This window comes from Eptesicus fuscus, chromosome 6 (assembly GCF_027574615.1).
Source record: "Eptesicus fuscus isolate TK198812 chromosome 6, DD_ASM_mEF_20220401, whole genome shotgun sequence".
NCBI lineage: Eukaryota > Metazoa > Chordata > Mammalia > Chiroptera > Vespertilionidae > Eptesicus > Eptesicus fuscus.
In genome coordinates, this window is record NC_072478.1 from 97,802,917 (window position 1) to 97,818,320 (window position 15,404).

Below are 15,404 nucleotides of genomic sequence, written 5' to 3' on the forward strand. Positions count from 1 at the left end.
ACAAACCAAAAATACTCAAATTCCATGAAATACCACCACCATTACTACTACTACTTCTGATAATAATAACAGCTACTTATTAATATATGACCATCTTTAGACCAAATATTTTATATGAATTATTATATTTAACTAGAGCCCAGTGCATGAATTTGTGCACAGGTGGGGTCCCTCTGGGTGGCCTGCAGGGATGGGGCCAAAACCCACAGTCCAATGCCACCTGCAGTTCCTACCTGCCACTCCCGCTCATCCCAGCCCCACTGTGCCTGCTGTGGGCTTGCACCCAATCAGTCCTGATTGGGAGAGGCTCACACTGCCACAGCAGCACTTGCCAACCATGAGCCCTGCATCTGGCGCCCTCCCAGGGGGAGTTGCCTATGGGAACGGGCCAAGGAGAGACCCCCCAGAGGGCTCCAGGGTGTGTCCAGCCCATCTCGCTCAGTCCCCGATCCACCAGACCCCAGCAGCAAGCTAAGCTACCGGTTGGAGCATCTACCCCCTGGTGGTCAGTGCACATCATAGCAAGCTGTTGAGCAGCCTTAGCATATCATTAGCATATTATGCTTTGATTGGTTGTTCAGTTGTTCTGCTGTTTGGTCTATTTGCATATTATCCTTTTATTATATAGGATATTCAAAACAGCTTTATGACCAGCCACACTTATTAATCCCATATTAATGATTAGTAAACTTAGATATGCAGAGTTTGAGATCAGGGAGTAGGAGAATGGACATTCAAATCTAGGACTGTCTATGTATTCCACAGTCAACCCTGTGAGTAATTCTCCATGTGAACCCCTAGATTACTTGGTGATTATGGAATCAGAAATATGGAGCATGATAAGCTAAATGTTAAACAGCATCTTTTGCAGAAAGCTTAAGCAAATATTTCATCCCCTGTGCAACTAATGGTCTTGCAGGAAAAGTATTGAACACAAGGCATCAGGTGTTCCAAAATTAAATGCCTAAGGATCCCAGGCTTATATTGCTTAATATTATAGTTATTCTATGAATAATTATATCCAGTTATAAAGTGATTAGACATTCCTGGAGAGTGGAGAGTGCGTGTCCATAACTAAAGGAACAGTTGCTCCTCAATATTGTTGAATGACCATGATGTTCATGTGAAATATTCTAGTTTTTTAATTTGGCAACTAATTAAAACAGTTTTAAAAAGACACTGAGAACCAGTACGACTTGCCAGCAATGGGCTGTGGTGTACCACTTTGTTGTGTCTGTCCTTTAGTCATTGCAGGATAGAAACCATCTTGTCATTGGGGAAAAGAAAGATTCAGAATCTGATGTTGAAAATTTCCTGCCACCTTTATAATGTTTGGATGGCACTGCCAGTGTTTGCCTCTGTGACTCTTCTTTATTCTTCAAGCTCCCTTATGAATGTCATGGTCTCTTGATCTGATATTCGACCCATCAGGATATGCAGTCCTCTGGCTGGTCTAGAAACTATTGTCTTCTTCTAGTGACTACAAAAATTTAGACTGATTCACTATACGTTGTTCAGCTTAGCTCCATTTTTATTATGAAAAACTTTAAATATAAAAATATTTAAAAAAAAAACACAGAACAATCAACCCCTAGCTACTGTTAGTCAGATCAAAAATTACCAAGATTCTGTCACATTAGCTTAATGTATATATCTTTGCTCACTTTTACTGAAACATTTTAAAATAAATTCTAGATATCATGATATTTAAGCCTATGTATTTCAGTATATGTCTCTGAAAATAATTTTTAAGTAAAATTTATTGTTCCAATGCAGTTAGCCAATCTATGAAAGTTAACAGTATTTTATTCATCCCAGTAGGTCACATGTTCTGTTTTGTTCTCTTTGCTTCCTTGTGTTGTTATTTACTGTGTTTGCTTTCTGTCATATTTCTTTTTAATGGATGTTGACTCTAGAAACTCTGTTGGGTTCAGGTTTTACTTTAAGGAAGTGCCAGGTACTTTTGGCTTTTTGAAAGCCATCCAATTGCTCTCTCTCTCCTGGTTCATGGCACAGTAGTTCAGGGTATCCCCCAATTACTGACAAACATTTTACTTTATTACAACCCTGAGAGTGTCTTATTTGAAATCACAAACAAACAAAGCAAATCTGGAGTGAGCACTTTGCCTTTGATCTTTCCTGTAACCATTAGTCACCAAAGGCTTTTTCCAAGTTGTCTTCTAGGACTTTTCCTAGTACTCCCTTCTGAGATGTTTTGAAAATTCTCTTTATCCATTCCCAAATCAGAGGTGCCTTAGGAATAGAAGTAACACAGGAATACATCAAGAAGGGAATATAATTCAAAAAGACTACACACCTCAAAACAAATTAGTACCTACCATCTGCCTTATCTGTAGTCACCTCTATCCAGGAACTGCCACTATCCAGGAACACAATGTGGTAAGGTCCTTCCTTTTACACTTATCTAAATGTCCTATGTTGGAAAGAAAAATCTGGGAGATTGTTCTGAGTGGTCAGTAGCCGGGTGGATAGTAGTACATAGATACTAAACGTCCTCAGTAGTTTACAATGAGGGTAATTGCTGGTACCCATCAATTATCATGGAGGAGGGTTATTCCAACTCTCTGCTCTGTAGACTATTTTATTTCTCTGACTTTGTTAGGTTAAAAGGACATTATTCTTTCCTTTGCTACAGGTAAGTTATAATAGTACTAGAGGCCCGGTGCACAAAATTTGTGCACGGGGGTGTGTGTCCCTCAGCCCAGCCTGCACCCTCTCCAATCTGGGATCCCTCTCACAAACCAGGACTGCTGGCTCCCAACTGCTTGCCTGCCTGCCTTCCTGATTGCCCCTAACCGCTTCTGCCTGCCAACCTGATCACCCCATAACCACTCCCCTGACAGCCTGATTGATGCCTAACTGCTCCCCTGCCAGCCTGTTTGCCCCTAACTGCCCTTCCCTGCAGGCCCGGTCGCCCCCAACTTCCCTCCTCTACCAGCCTGGTCACCCCTAACTGCCCTCCCCTGCAGGCTTGATCGCCCCCAACTACCCTCGCCTGCTGGCCTGATCGCCCACAACCGCCCTCCCTTGCAGGCCTGTTCCCTCCCAACTGCCCTCCCCTGCTGGCCATCTTGTGACGGCCATCTTGAGTCCACATGGGGGCAACCATCTTGTGTGTTGGAGTGATGATCAATTTGCATATTACTCTTTTATTAGATAGGATAGAGGCCTGGTGCACATGTGGTAGCCAGCTGGTTTGCCCTGAAGGGTGTCCTGGATCAGGGTGGGGGTTCCCTTGGGGTGAGGGGCGGCTTGGGCAAGGGTCCTGTGGTGATTTGTAGGCCGGCCATGCCCCCTGGTGACCAAAGCGGAGGCCCTGGTATCTGGGATTTATTTATCTTCTATAATTGAAACTTTGTAGCCTTGAGTGGAGCCAAGCCTCCTGCTTGCTCCGTGGCTGCAGCCATTTTTGTTGGGATTTATTTATCTTCTATAATTGAAACTTTCTAGCTGAGACTAAGGCAGGCCAGGGCTGCGGGAGCTTGGCTTCCTCCATCGCCAGGGGCAACCCAAGCCTTCTGCTCTCTCCAGCTCTGTGGCTGCTACCATTTTTGTTGGGATTTATTTATCTTCTATAATTGAAACTTTGTAGCCTTGAGTGGAGGCCTAGGCCAGCCAGGGTGTGCGGAAAGCTTGGCTTCCTCCATTACCTGGGAAACCCAAGCCTCCTGCTCACTCTTTCGCTGCAGCCATCTTGGTTGGGTTAATTTGCATACTCACTCCTAATTGGCTGGTGGGCGTGGCTTGTAGGTGTAGCAGAGTGATGGTTAATTTGCATATTACTCTTTTATTAGATAGGATTCTGCTATTGACTGACAAAGAGGAGCAATATGGGTGTTCTTTTATCCCTTATCTTTAGGATTCTTTCTGGGTGAGGTTGTCTCAGCTTAACTCCTTTACATCTGTTGTTTTAGAGAAACCAAAAACAAACATAATATTAGGTTCAACTTAAGAATTACAATACAACTACTTTGGGGAATTACTGAGATCATTATATCAAGTTGATAAACAGTACCTTTTCTTCCTAATGTTTTCAGTGATCCACTTTTTTATTCCCAGATTGCAATTGGACACTATTCTAGACCTTATGTTTTATAAAAGACTGTATTTTTTCTCTGTCATCTCTCTGTGCATAATCTATGAAAGATACAGAAGGTGCTCAAGGAATATTGGGAAAAGAGGTGATACCCTGTATTACTATTAGTTTGCTAGACTACCATAACCAAGTACCATAGACTTGGTGGTTTAAACTCTAGGAGTTTATTTTCTCACAGTTCTGAAGGCTAGAAGCCCAGGGTTAAGGTGTTAGCAGATTTGGTATCTCCAAAGGCCTCTCTCCTTGACTTGGAGACGATTACCTTCTTACTATGCCCTCACATGGCCTTTTCACTGTGTATGTGCATCCTTGATATCTCTTCTACTATTAAGGACAAAGTCATATTGGATTAGGACCCTACCTTTATGACCTCATTTAGTAAGTACCTCTTTAAAGGCCCTGTATTTGACTGTAAACTTCAAATACACTCACATGGTGGGTTAAGGCTTCAGCATATGCTTTTGGAGAAACGTAATTCAGTTCATAGCGCACCCTTGAGAGTATTTTTCTGATCTATAAATGTTTATCTATATATATAAAAGACTAAGTGACCATCGCATCCAAAACAACCAAACGGATGACTGAACAGGCTCTGTGGGGCAACCAGGCCGGTAGGGGGTTAGTGAGGGATGGCCAAACTACTGAGCAGCAAGCTGCATGGGGCTATCAGGCCTGCAGGGGGGGAAGTTGGGGGTGATCAGACTGGCAGGGTGGGGGGCAGTGAGGGGTGACCAGGTTGGTGGAGGGGGCATTTGGGGGTGACCACACTGGCAGGGGGTGCAGTAAGGAGTGACCAGTCTGGTGGGCAGGCACTATGGGGCAACCAGGCCAGCTGGGGGGGGGGGGACAGTTGGGGGCGACTATGGGGCGACCATGCCAGCAGGGGAGCAGTTGGGGGTGACTAGGCCAGTGGGGGGGCAGTTGGGGGCAACTATGCTTGCAGGGGGCACAGTTGGGGGAGACCAGGCCAGCAGGGGGGGCAGTTAGGTGTGATCAGGCAGGCAGGCAAGTGAGCAGTTAGGAGCCAGTGGTCCCGGATTGTGAGAGGGATGTCCCGGATTGGAGAGGGTGCAGGCTGGGCTGAGGGGACACCCCCCCCCCTGCACGAAATTCATGCACCAGGCCTCTAGTATTAAATCAACTGTCTAGACTGTATGGGCTCCCTATTATGAGTATGCATGCCAAAGTTGAAAGGTATATTTATTAGCAGACTTGGGTCACAGCCTGTCTAATAGTTTGCAACTGAGGCATATTTCCATTTGATTGTAATTCACTGGGGATATTTATTCAGGTGTTCATCATGGTATGTGTGTGTGTGTATTTTCATTCATTTAATTATTTCTGGTTTTAATGATTCAATAAAATAATCCTCTTTAACTGTTACTATCCACCTCCTCACAAAGAATGAGCACAATAAACACTTGGATCTGTCTTATGTCTGAAATCCACTCTTTTATTTTTTAAAGTTAAGATATTAGTAAAATGACTTTGCTCCTCTGAAGGATAGCACTTTTTTTAGCCACTTGCCTTCATGCATAATTTTTAAATCCTTTCTTTGGTGCATGTATGATGAGTTTTTAAAAAGTGATTAGCAATTTAGCAGTTCCTTGAAATTCAATAGATGGTGTGACTTACAGGTAAGCAAGAAATTGAATCAGAGAGAGAGAGGGTGAGAGAGAAAGAGAGATTGGTAATAACAGAAATAAAGTGGGACAGTGATGTCCATATAAATGACGGAGTGAAAAAAATGAGTGAATCGATGATTGAATTTTACCAAAAGTATCTTCATTCCATATGGAGGTGATATTTTGAATTGAAGCAGTGAGCTAGAAGATTTTTTTAAAATATACTTTTGTGGAATTGTTTTATGTTACAACGCAGGGTATATATACCATCCATTTTTCATTATTAGCTGCATAAAAATCACTGTGTTGTTTAGGGTCAAAATTGTAGTGTGTGTGTTTTTTAAGTATCTATTCTTACAAATGACTCTTGCTAAAGAAAGATCATATTCATAAATTCTGATGATTTAAGTTAAAACTCCTGTCTACTACGGGTTAAGACAATTAGCAACAAGTTGGAGTAGTGAAACTAAACACTACTCAGGATACATAGGTGTCTTTGGTTTGCATGAGAAGCTGTTTCTCTGTGATGAGTGTAAAAGTGTGCACCAAAACCAGAGGGGATTGTCACCTTGATGTTTTCTTTTAAGACTGTCCCAGACCAGTTCAACTGTTAAATTTCAATTAAACTAAATTTGGTCAGAAAAACAAACAACAACAAAAAAAAGCAACAACAGGTTGGAAATGTAAGTATATTTCTTTTATCTAGCCTGGGCTGTTGGCAAAGCAAACTGGCTTTTCCATACTTGGCATTTATTAATAATATTTTGAATACCATTGCGCTTTTTAAGCTGAGTGCGGTGGAATTCTCTTGTGGGATTATTAAATGAGTCGATTTGCATTCTAATGAGAACAAATGTTTGGGATTGCATTGTTAAAATGCTAAAACGATGTGTGTATAATTATTTTGCAGCTTAGATTCGCAGAACTCATTTCCCCAAACTCCTTTTTTTAAATAACTAAAGAGTTGGAGCCCACTGAAGGCTGGAGGGGAGGTGATTAGGGTAATTTAAACTGTTCACAAATGACTTTGCCATGGAATGAAAGCATTTCTTTGACTTTGCCTGGCTCCTCTCATTATCTTTAAGCGGCCACAGTGTTGAGTCCCATAAGAAGTCTCACCAAGCTCCCTTTCCTTGCAGTTTCTCATTTGTATTGATTAATCATTTTGTAATTCCATTCTAGGTTGACTTGCTCATGTTTAAGGCGTTTGCTGCTTTTTATTTGCTTGTCTATCCTGTAATGGTTATGTTGTCTGTCTAATACCTTAGCTTTATCACTGCAAGTCATGCTTTAAAACATTAATCCCTGCATGCTTTTATTTTATATTCTATTACCAGGATGAATGCCAATACCGTTTCCTTTTTCTATTTTTTAATCATCTTTACTAAGGTTTTTGCACAGGGGCCAATAGTAAGCTTTTATTATTTAGAATATAACTCCTTTTTTTCAGTAGTTTTTATGTCCCTTTCTTTTATTAGTTTTACATTTTGTTGACAAAATACAAATGTTTACTAAAAATATCTGTAGCCTTAATATTTAATTTGTTGTTGCAAAATTTTAATATACATATGGTCAGTTAATAGTACTAATGGTAACAGGTGAAAGTTTTAATAGATTTCAAGTATTTTGATTGTTAGCCTTGACCTCAGGAAAGCTCAGTCTGATGACAAAGTTTTGGGAAAATGATGATTTTAAATTTCTTATATCAAACAGTTTGAAATTGGGAGAGAAACTAGAGAGGCCATAGTCCACACTCCTCTTTTTCTGGATAATAATGGTTAATCCAGAAAAATTAAGTTATTTTTCTAAGGACAACAATAATTTTTGCATGCATGTTTGTTTCCAAAAACAAAAACAACAAAAACAACACAAATAAATAAAGCACAGCCCTGTCTGTAAGTTTAAATCTTGATAACCAATGCTTTATTAGGCTAGATTATACCTTATGTCTATTACATCAAGTATATATTTATACACACTAGAGGCCCAGTGCACAAAATTCGTGCACGGGTAGGATCCCTAGCAGCTGCGGGCTGCCAGCCAGGGCCTCCCTTTGTTCTGGGCTGCCCCCTGGTGGTCAGCACACACCATAGCGAGCGATTGAACTCCCAGTCGGTCGAACTCCTGAGGGGACAATTTGCATATTAGGCATACATACACACACACACACACACACACACACACACACAAATATATACATGATACAGATGTACTTGTGTTGAAAACATTGATAAGGGACGTTAATTTGAAAAATGCAAAAATATGAAAATCATTCACTAAACATTATGACAGGTACTGAACCATACAGTGGAAGCAGGTGCTTCACAGTTAAAGCAAATGTTCAAATTTGATAATACTCAAAATATAAAGAAAATGCTAGTTAGCTAATGTGCTGATAGTTGTTCCCTGCTTGAGGCATTAATTAAAAGCTGATGATAATTGATGTCAAGACTTTTTGTAACCTAAAAATTGCTACTTTTATTCACAATCTCTGATGATTCTAAGAACTTAAAAATGTTAAGAATGGGGGATGTTTTTTAAAAGTACAGTGGCAAAAGTGGGGGGGGGTGTTTTTTCATAAGGCTACTTGAATTGTTGCTAGAGGTTTGTACTGCAAGATAAGATTAATTTATTTGCACCAGGAACATGATACAGACCCGTTTAAACAGAGCAGTGGAATTTTTCAGTGCAAACAGATGAAAAGACCAGAGGAGGGACTGACTTCAGCTTTTTGTATTGATTTGATATACATTATTAATCTCATTCCAAGAGCTTCCTTGGATCACATGGTTTTCTAAAGAAAATCAGTAGCCTTTGGGAAGGACAGGGGATGGATGCTAACAAAGAAGCTTGAAAATATCCATAGTATCGAATTATCGGCGAAAATTTCAGATTATAATATAGCCTCCAGATGATCAGACTGAATTTACCTCTGCCTCTATCCCTCCCTCTTTTCCCAGGCACTTTCTTCCTGAGACTCTTAGGAAAGGGGACCTGATCAAATGAATTCAAGTGAATGGGGTTATTCCATCTCCGTTTCATTTCCAGATGTCAGATATATGGCAGCTATATGCATCACAAACAACACCTTCTCTTGTATATAGAAAATTACAAACTTTGTTCCCTACAACTTTGAATCCTTTAATCTTCCTGTGGGTGAACAGCTTCCTCCTCCTGCCCCCAAAGCCTTAGTCTGTCATGACCTTTCATACCTGTCTTGTCTTTAGAAACAGCTCTGTAAATGTCACGAGCTTAGGATTCTTTTTTGAGGCTTTGGGTTTCAGCTCTATAACCACTGAGTAATCAAATTCAGGTTGGTTGTGGTTCATGATATTTATTGACTGCTGGTTTGGCTTTAGAACCCTAATGCCGTAGGTTGAAGTGCCATATTGTCCTGTTATCAAAGAAAAGTCAAAGGCTGTGGGTCTTGTTAGTTTCTCTCTCTCTCTCTTCTTTTTTTTTTTTTTTTTTATACATTTCCTGAATCACTTGCAACCTTGCTTTAACTCTGATTTTCTTCTGTTGATAGGTAAGAAAGCCAAAAGAAATTCAGGCTTTGGCTAGTGTGCACCAGAAAAAATGTCATCCAAAAATTGACCTACGGAATGATGACCAAAACTAGGACTTCAAATGAAATAGGCAGGAGGTACATTTAGGTAGGTGTTTATGCAGGCATAACAAAAGCTTTTAACTTGCACAGGTCATGCGCAAAGACAGAGCTGGAAATGGAAGCACTACTGATGGCAAAAATGCAGAATTATAGATGATATTGATATTTCAGAATGGCTTAGAAAAATTATCATTCTCAAGAGCGTTAACCTAATTTCTGAAATATAATAAATTAAAATCAAATCTTTAATAATACTGATAATCCAGTTAATTGGACAAAATGTACAAAAAGCCGCATGGTGAGAAATTTTATTCAAGTGCCAAGGCCTGTTCATAGCTGGCAAAAACCACAATTAGACCAGAGCAAGCACTATTGGAGTTGATTAAGCAGCTCACTCGTTGTATGAATGCAGCAAAATGTGTTGCCCTGAACCTGTTTTTCTGGTGCTTCTAATTGAGCAGGTGTGCTGTTCAAAGAGTGTTCATTAAATGGATTTCTGTGTGTGTGTGTGTGTGTGTGTGTGTGTGTGTGTGTGTGTGTGTTTGAATCTATATTTCAGGTTTGCCAAATGTCTCTCAATATATCTGTCTTTAAAAATAAGAACAAATTCCTGAAAACATGTAAATCATATAGTATTTAGATGGAAAATATATTTCTGTTACTTTTACACCTAAAAAAAAATAGAGGGGCTTCTTTTTCTTTAAAAACATCTTACGTTTATTTTTTATTTTTCCTTGGCTTTTGGGACTTTAAAAATTTTGTGATTTTGCCAAAGCAGTGCTAATCAATTTACTAAAATATTAAAGTGAATCCAGAACTCTGACAATATTGATTTGTAATGGGTATTAATCTTGGCAAAGCTTATTCCTCTAGTTGTAATAAATTCAATTACTCAAAAGTACATTTAATGTGCTTTACTCTTTTTAAACATTTCTCTTTGCTTCTTTCTACCCAGGATTAAAATATTCATAAATGTACTTAGCTAGCTTCAGGAATCTCCTGCCAGTCTGTAAGATGCAAAATAACACTACAGTATAGACAAGTAAATTAATATATTTAGGAAAAATTAAGCCCAAGTGGTTTTACAAGTTCCTGGACTCAAAACTATAAATTATGAGCTATGAGGGGATTTTAAAAGTCACTGTGAACCACTGGCATGATGTTTTACTTGCGTCAAAGGCCAAAAAAATTTGGCAGCTTATTGAAAGCAAAATAGAAATATATCCATATACTATTTGCATGTGTTTTTTTTCTTTACAACTTAGAAAATGCTTGGGCATACATTTTTGTGTGATAGGCTCACAAATTGTTCTGTGGCAGGAAATTTATAAATATCTGTCTTCATATTATAGTTTAAGAAACACAGGTATAATGAGATTAAGCTGCCACTTAAAACCACGTAGATTGTCATGGGTGGGTCCAAGACTTGAGCACATGTACAAGGTGGGGCAAAAGTAGGTTTCCAGTTGTTCATATGGAAAATAATACAATCTTTAATTAAAAATTATACAAGAATAAATTGATTTGCATACTCACAACTCTAAACCTACTCTTACCCCACCCTGTATATGTGTTCTTTTTTATTATATTGTACTATTTCCCATATCATTACAACATGGCATATCAGATACAAATCACAGTAGATCTAAAGAAAATTTAGAGAATGCAGTGAAGAGATTAGGGAATTAACAAGGGCTATAGTAAAACCTTACCATCATATATTATTAATCAAGTAAAAAATGTGCATTAAACACTGAATTAGGTGCATAGTATAAATAATTTAGTAAATAAGGACATGCCCTTGCCTTTAAACAACTTACAAGTGTGGGTAAAATTAGGTTTACAGTTGTGAGTATGTGAAACAGTTTATTCTTGTATCATTATTTACCAGTATTAATTATTGTATTATTTATTATGAACAACTGTAAACCTACATTTGCCTACCCCTTTATATAATTGGGAAGAAAATGCATGTGCAACAGAAAAAGCATTGGTTGTAAAATGTTGTGGGTAGGGCATTAGAGAAGATAAATTGATTTGCATAACATTGAATCATACTATTTAATACAGTAGTCACTAGTCACATGGTTATTGAACACTTGAAATGTGACTAATACAAATTGAAATATACTGTAAGTGTTCAATATAAACATTTTGAAAAATTAGTGTGAAAAAGCAAAATGTTTTATAATTTATATCGATGATGTTTAGGTAATATTTTGGATATATTGAGTTAAATAAGATATTTTTAAATTAATTTCACTTCTTTTTGAAAGTTTTTAACATGTCTACTAGAAAACCTAGTTTCATTTAGGGCTCATATTTATTGGACAGGGTCTGACATATGGAGAATTGAGATCTTAACTGCTATTTTCTCACTCTTCCCAAAGCAAAGAAGGAAGATGAGGTAATCTTAAAAAAGAATTAAAATGATGAAGATGCCTAAATAGAAAAAAACTTCAAGGGACAAAGGAGCCCTAAAATATGTGAAGTGTTTTCTATTGAAAAATACATTTTAGACTTGGTCTATACAACTCCAATCTAAATAATAAAGAGCTAATATGCTAATGGTTGTGATGCCCTCACACGTAACAACCAATCAGCAGGAGGCTGCATGCCCAGCAGGCACGGGTGGGCGGGACTTTGAGCATCAGGGACTTGTGTGAGGCTCATGTCTCCACCCCCAGCACTGGGCCCACAGACGTGAGGCTCACAGCACCAGGCCCTGGGACATGAGGCTCGCATCCCCATCCTTAGCACCGGGCCCGGGGATGTGAGGCTCATGTAGGCTCACGTCTCCACCCCCGGCTCCAGGCCCGGGTACGTAAGGCTTGCATCCCCATCCTTGGCACCAGGCCTGGGGATGTGAGGCTCACAGAGGCCTACCTCTTTGGGGCAATGGATCTCAAGGCTCCTGCACTATGACAGGGCACAGGCCAGGCTGGGGGACCCCCTCACCCCGAGTGCACGAATTTCGTGCACCAGGCCACTAGTAGTATAAGAAATAGTGAAAGAACCCATTTGGCCTATTTAAGAAAAAATACTTTCTGAAGATTGGAACTACTTAAAAACGCCAAAGGCTTGTGATTTTTTCCATCATTAATAAAGAGTAGGAGGGCCCTATCCAGCTTGGTTCAGTGGATAGAGCGTCAGCCTGTGGACTGAAAGGACCCAGGTTCGATTCTGGCCAAGGGCACATGCCTGGGTTGTGGCTCGATCCCCAGTGGGGGGTGTGCAGGAGGCAGCCAGTCAGTGATTCTCTCTCATCTTTGATGTTTCTTTCTCTCTCTCCTTCTCTCTTCCTCTCTGAAATCAGTAAAGAAATATATTTTAAAAGAATAGATAAAGAGTAGGAGGGATCTAGTCAGGTCTGAAACATTTTAGAATGACCAGCCTATGGAGCAAGCATTACTAAGTGTATCGGTTACTAATGTGGATTTTGTAATAAAAGAAAACACAATAATTTCAAGAGAAACATCAAAAGTGCTTTATTCAAAGTAATGTCCATCACTAGCTACATATTTTCCCCATCTTTCAGGTAATTTGTGGATACCATTCTAATAGAACTTTTCTTGTTTTGAGGCAAACCATTCAGAAAGAGAAATTTCCACTCCTTCATATGTTTTGAAGTGCTGCTCAGAACAAGTGGTGATGTGAAGGAGCAAGGTTTTGGTGAATACGGCAGGTGGGTTAATACTTCCCAGGCAAGATCTTTTAACATGTCTTTAACTGGTTTTGAAGTGTGTTATGGTGCGTTATCATGAAGCAAAATTACTTTGCCATGTCTTCTGGCCCATTCTGATTGTTTTATGATCAAAGCATAGTTCAAATTGACCTGGACGTTCTTTGTCTTTCACATTGAAGTCATCACTTTTAAAGCGTTTAAACCAGCGTTCACAAGTATCTTGAGCATGTTCACCATAAGCTTCCCGAAGTATACGATAACTTTCAGCAGTACTTTTCTTCAAAAATAATGAATTAAAACTTCCCGCAAATGCTCTTTTTTTTTTTTTTTTTTTGGCACGAAATTCGAAATTTTTAAGCATAAAAATACCTTATGTTAACACCTTCAGCAAATTTGACATATGAAGTTTTGAAGCTTGCTGTCAATACAACAAAATAGCATACATATAAAATTGCATATATATCAACATATGTGTAACTCCATCTATTGAAACAAATCCACATTATTAACTGGTACACCTAGTAGACTAAATTATCTTTATAAAAATCCTCTATAATGCAGAGATTACATGGTTTTCTGAGTTCTTGGTGTTTGACTAATATTTAAATGTACTACAATTTTAAAAGCAAGACATTATAAATAGCTACAATGAATAGATACTATGACAATCTGCCCCAAATTTTGGCCAGGCAAAGATTTCCTTTTAGTCATGCAAATGAATACTAGAATATATGTTTCATTCATAGTGTCACAAGTTTTTAACTTTAAATGAATACAGTGCCCACATCCTTGTATGGCAATTTCAGAAAGCATTAATTCTTCATTTTATGAGAATAACTAGAGGCCTGTTGCATGAAGGTTCGTGCAATAGGCCTTCCTTCCCCTGGCTGCTGGCACTGGTTTTCCTCCATCACCCGGGATCCAGGCCTTCGCTCCGGCCACAGCGCAGAAGCCAAGCCTCGAGGGTAGGCTTCTCAGCTCGGCCGCAGCAGAGAAGCCAAGCCTCTTCAGTCTTCAGTCTTCACTCTGCGCCTGCATATGCAAATTAACTGGCCATCTTTGTTGGGTTCATTTGCATACTCACTCCTGATTGGCTGGTGGTGTCACGGAGGTATGGTCAATTTGCATATGTCTCTTTTATTACTGTAGATTGTATAAAGTCTTCATGTATTGGCATCAACTTTATCCCGATCATTGCTCTCTGTTACCAAGAGTAGTCTACATAAAACTCCAATGACATGTAGAGCATATATCAGCTTTGAGTAGATGGTAAAAATACCTAGGGAGCAAATGTAGCTTTTGAGATCTAGGTTATATTAAACTATCTCATTATTTCAAATATAATCTTCAAAGTTAGAATTTCAATCTCTTTTTGTTATGAAAATCACCTCATAATTTAAAAGCTGTAATTATCATTAATATAAAAATCTTTTGTATACCCCCAAATAAATGAAGGTCTCTTCAATGATAATTATTTCACATGTCACCTAAAAACATGAATTTTTTAAAGTCGGCTTTACTCAGAGAAGAATCCTTACAAGGAGATGTCTCAGAAGGTTATCCAGTAGAAAAAAAGAAATTGGATATAGCCTCTTACTACAAAAAAAAGGGGGGAGAAGGGAGGGAATTGACTCAATTGAATATTTTTCTTAAGCTTTTATAGGAATAGTAGGATATCGTGAAAACACTGCCTTCCAAATTCACAAAGAATGTCTTGCCTGCTGCATATATTTTAACCTTTTAATCTAATCATCTTCCTTGGACATCTCTGGAGGAGCAATAAAAACAACCTAGCATCATCTAAAAGTTGCAAACATTTTCCCTGCTTTTTAATCCAGATGTCTCACGTGCATAATGAAAAGGTCATAGTCACATCCCTCCCCTAGTGGACTCCTTGTTTTCACTAAATGAGTCTTTAATATTTTTTTGCAACCCTTCTTCACCAAACATTTATTACTATGACTTGCTTGAACTGGGATGTTTTTCTTCAAACCTTCACTTTCAGTTGTTTCATAGTCTACCAGCTTCACCTCCTTTCCCATGGATGTGATAACCAGAGTGAAATAAACAGGAAATCCTATCTCAGTGCTTTCCTGCTGAGTTTCTCAAAGTATGTCTTTGTAGTAGCTATGTTATTATCTACCTATCCTATCAACATAATTCTAATTGGTGGATCTTGTTTTGGAATGTGTCAGACTTGCTGGGTAAGCTGGGTTACTATGGTGAGTTACTGTAGGAAGTTACTGAGTCAATTATACTCTCTCTTGAAGATCTCTATGTCCAGAGAGGGTATTCCCATGAAATATAATGGAGACAACACTGTGATGATTAATTCGTGTGTGTTTTTTTTTTACAGTCAAATGTACA

At 38.9% G+C, this 15,404-nt stretch overlaps 1 long non-coding RNA gene across 3 annotated transcripts in view; it reads left to right on the plus strand.

Moving 5' to 3' along the window:
- Positions 1-15,404, plus strand: part of LOC129149516 (uncharacterized) — a 1,442,660-nt gene that overhangs the window by 613,556 nt on the left and 813,700 nt on the right. For all 3 annotated transcript variants that reach the window (XR_008556439.1, XR_008556438.1, XR_008556440.1), the window contains exon 5: positions 9,272-9,398. This is a non-coding gene — a long non-coding RNA (uncharacterized LOC129149516). The remainder of the gene's footprint in view (positions 1-9,271; positions 9,399-15,404) is intronic.